The sequence below is a fragment of the Limulus polyphemus genome, unplaced genomic scaffold, assembly GCF_000517525.1.
Source record: "Limulus polyphemus unplaced genomic scaffold, Limulus_polyphemus-2.1.2 Scaffold981, whole genome shotgun sequence".
NCBI lineage: Eukaryota > Metazoa > Arthropoda > Merostomata > Xiphosura > Limulidae > Limulus > Limulus polyphemus.
In genome coordinates, this window is record NW_013666591.1 from 1 (window position 1) to 4,770 (window position 4,770).

At 31.2% G+C, this 4,770-nt stretch overlaps 1 long non-coding RNA gene across 1 annotated transcript; it reads left to right on the plus strand.

The window, feature by feature from the left end:
- Positions 1-27: 27 nt before the first annotated feature.
- LOC111086277 lies at positions 28-1,475 on the plus strand. The gene is made up of 2 exons (XR_002611002.1): positions 28-250; positions 1,296-1,475. It is a non-coding gene; the product is annotated as an uncharacterized LOC111086277 (long non-coding RNA).
- Positions 1,476-4,770: the final 3,295 nt, after the last annotated feature.

The following is a 4,770-nucleotide window of genomic DNA, read 5'->3' on the forward strand; positions in this document are numbered from 1 at the left end:
CTTTCACATTTACAGTTTCAACACTTTTTTTTTAAACTTTTAGCTTCGTTATGATGATGAAGTAAAAAGAGTTGTTGCAGAACCAGTTGAATTGGCCCAAGAGTTCAGAAAGTTTGATCTATCAACACCATGGGAAACATTTCCTGCCTACAGAGCAGAAAAGAGTCCTGTAGAGGTGATAGCTGCTCCAAAAGAATCTAAACCAGAGGAGGATAAGAAATGATTTTCTCTTTCCTGTCGATAGAACCAGGTAAAGAATAATGTATTTTGTTATAATTGTTGATTAAATAATTATAGAAGGCTGTATCTATACTGATACAATTGTTAATATATTAAACCAGCTGATTAGAAGGATGTATCTACATTGATTCAATTGTTAGTATGTTAAACCAGCTGATTAGAAGGATATCTCTACCCAGATACAATTGATAGTCTGTTAAACCAGCTGATTAGAAGGATATCTCTACCCAGATACAATTGATAGTCTGTTAAACCAGCTGATTAGAAGGGTATATATATATCCTGATACAGTTGTTATTGTGTTAAACCAGCTGATTAGAAGGCTGTATGTATATCCTGATACATTCATGATGTTAGAAAAACACGTTGGTTCAAGACGTCTTAATAGAAATGAATAAAAATCCTATGACCTGAGAGCTTTCAAAATGTGGACCTATCTTCTTCAGGGGTAAACTGATACCATTGTCAGCATGTTAAAGTAGCTGATACAATTGTTAGTATGTTATATCAGCTTAATAGAAGGATGTATATACATATCCTGATATCGTTGTTAGTGTTTTAAACAAGGTAATTATAAAAGGACAATTTTTTCATTTGCACATTTTATTTCCATGTGTTCTTACCTTCTTTTGTTATTATTAAAAATATAGGAAAAAGCTGTCTGTTGTTATACAGGATTTGTAGAGATAAAATAATGTGATTATTGACTTGTGTGAAGTTATTGTAGGTATTCACTCTTAAGTGGATATGTGAAAGGAAAATTACATCATAGCATAGTTTAAAACAATAGCCCAGGAGTCTGTAAATGCTTAGATATGAAAACGACTTTTTAACAAAGAGCATTTATTCTTAGAATCCAGCACCTTTGGAAATCAAACTCTTGTTATTGTCTGATTGTAAAGTTCAGATTTTTGATTAAGAGTTTGTGATGCTTTATTATTATTGTATGTAACATATTAAGTTTTGTTGTTGTTCCTATTTAGAACCAAAATGCTATGATGAAAAGAGTCAGAATAAAAAACGTTTTTCTTTCCATTTTATCTGTTTCGTTTCAGATTGTAGAGTATCCCAGATCACGGTGTGGAAAGGTGACCTACAATACTTGTATTTAATGTTTAAGATGGTGTGAAATAGAAGTTGCTTAGGTTAGAAACCTATAGAGTAAACCCACATTGTTGAATTTAGTTTATTCATGTTTCATAATCTATACAGCTAAATAAAATTTCAAGGTAAAATTCCGTGTCCAATAATTTATTTTCTTTTAGATATTATTTAAAACCTTTCAAAGTTTTTATTATCCATTTCTCACATTGTTAGTCGGCATTATTTACAGATATATAATTTAACAAGCCACTTATTTTAGTGCTAAACATGAACATTACAATCTTTTAAACTGCTCCTAATCTGTATAACCTTTTTAAAGTAGACTAATCAGTATACTGGATTTTGAAAATTTCACAAGCTACTTGCTAGATGTTATATTTAAGAATTAAAATTTGCATTTCCATTTTCTCACTGAATCAATTGGTATTACTTGCATAGATAAGTTTACATGCCACTTGGATAGTGATGTATTCCAGTATACATAAAACTCTCAAATCTGTCTAATCTCTTATCACTGGGTTGCTTTGCATTATTTTGGTTGACAAGTTTCAAAGCCAAATGTCTAATTCTGTACCTTTAATCAGTCAGTCATGGTGTCCTCTCCATTTCTGAGGGTTGATGACTATGGTTCTCCTTTGTCCTTTGTTTTTTCTGCCTACAACAGCTTTCCTAATTCAACTTTTTCACCTCCAATCAATTTTTTTGTATCATTGAGCTAATTGAGTCTGTTTACCTCTCTCTGTTTTTCCTACAATGTTACCTTCTGTAGAATGTACTGGCTGCAAGATTAGACTCTGCAATTGTTTATTTTTTGGTATATTTTTCATTTGAAGTCAACAGGACAATTTTCCAACCATTGTTTTTCATGAAAACTTGAGAACATGTTAGTTATAACAGTTGCAAACTTTGATGCCATATTAGCAACCTTCATTCTGGTCATAGATGGACCCATTAAACATAAAATGTGATTATTTAACTACGGCTTAAAGAAAATAGACAACTAATTTATATCTGAAGATGGAAGACAACGGAGTATACATTTTTGTTGTTGCTGGAACATAAAGAGAGAATAAATTAAAATTTACTGTGTACACAGTACATTAAACTTCAGATGCTATAAAAACTTAGCAAACTCAAAACTGTATTTTAAAGTAAACTGATGATGAAATAATTACCCTGTTACATAAAACTAGTTTATTTTGGATTATATTTACAATAAAAAAGTTTTAAGTGTCATACACTATTCCAGCTTGGCAACCATCAACTGTAATTTTCTCATACACTCTTTCAGATATAATTTTATCTTTAACTCTAAAAGATACTTTTATAATTTTGTTTCTCTTGTTTCAGGTGTTTCTACTTTTGTCTAATATATGCTTTACCTTTATAATATATATAACTTATGATTAAAATAAATGCCATGTTATATTTTCTGACTTTGTCATAAGTAATTCAGTGTGTTTTCCTAGCTTATCTCCTATAAGTATAAACAGAAGACACTGCTAACACGGGTTCTCACACTTTCAAATGTTTCATCGGCAAAATGATATGCATAATAATCCTTCAGTTGTCTCAATAGAGATTCAAAATACATAAATACTGAACTGAAGTGTTTGGAATAAGTTCAAAAGACAACTTGTGTCTAAGGCCTTTTTTCTCAAGATCATTAAGTTAAGAAGACATATTAGTATTAACATCATCAGATTTGTTTAGAAACTAATTCTTGTGTTGAACAGAGCAGAGTGAACTCAATTTAATAAGCAGATTAATTAACTCTACATTGAAAGGAATTATTATCAATAAGGTTTTTTAAATAATGAAATCTAACTTAAAAATGAGCTTTCCAAAGTTGCTAAAGTCCTTTGTCTGTAATTCAGAGTTACATAACTTACACTTATAGTTAATCAAAACTGTGTCTGAACTTTATGTTGTTGTGATATATTGTTGCAGGTTCTTTTAAATTATCTGATGAAAATAATTCAAAGTCTAATCCACATAAACTACAACAGATTAGTTTATTTCTTTCTTAAAGTTTCTACAAACTTATCACTGTGGTGACTATGTAGCCTAAAGAAATACCATGCTATTCTTCGATAGATTGTTTAGGCAGAGTGTTCATGATGAAACTTAGTTGAATGGATGGCAACTGCCTGTTGTAGAAACACAGTGTAGAAGATGATGTTCTGAAAGTCATCTGCCTTTTGTCTTCAGGTTATCATGCAGACATCAGTATAACAAAAGTAAATAACCTTTATATGGACTGGATGCCAATAAAGCATGGTTCCAACAAAGCATCTAACCATACATCCAAGTCATCTACTAGATGGAAGTACAAACATTCATGTTAGACATCCAAGTCATCCACTTGATGCAAGTACAAACAAATTCATATTATACATCCAAGCCAGTTGTAAGTACAAACAAATTAATGCTAGACATTCAAGCTGTCCTCTAGATGCAAGTACAAACAAATTCATGTTAGACATCCAAGTCATCCACTAGATGCAAGTACAAACAAATTCATATTATACATCCAAGCCACCACTAGTTGTAAGTACAAACAAATTAATGCTAGACATTCAAGCTGTCCTCTAGATGCAAGTACAAACAAATTCATGTTAGACATCCAAGTCATCCACTAGATGCAAGTACAAACAAATTCATGTTAGATACCCAAGCCATCCACAAGATATAAGTACAAACAAATTCATATTATACATCCAAGCTACCACTAGTTGCAAGTACAAACAAATTCATGTTAGATACCCAAGCCATCCACAAGATATAAGTACAAACAAATTATTATTACACATCCAAGTCATCCACTAGATGCAAATACAAAGAGATTCTTAAGTCTATCATGAAGAAATAAATGTCCTGTTTTTCCTTTAATCCTCTGATTGCTGTTTTATACCATTCATACTGGTGGAATACAGATATTACATTATTGAGTACCTTTAGGTTTTTTGTCTGTTACAACCAGAATCATTGGTAACAGCAAGGGTGTCTAGCTGATGAATCATCTTAATCATTTTAAGTTTTTGTTTTAGGACACTGTATGCTACTAGTTACTAGTTAGACTGGTGCATTAAATTAGTTACATTACTTAGCAGATTAATTTTTAGTTCTGTTTTGTGTATATAGCTTGCTTTGATCAGATGTTATTGAGGAGTGCTCAGTGTAAAGAGCTGAAAATAAAATAAGAAATCACTCATTTTCCATATCAAAAAAATGGAAATCCCATCAGTAATTAGAGAGATAAATTTCAATATTACTGGTATTTTTGTTGTACTTTTTATGTGGCTCATATGTTATTAAGGATGTAATCTACAGAGTCATGGATCCAACAGCTGTTAATGCATAAGTAGTTTAGAAAGTTGTGTTTATAAAGCCGAGGGATCAATATAAACTTGGCTTTAACCACTG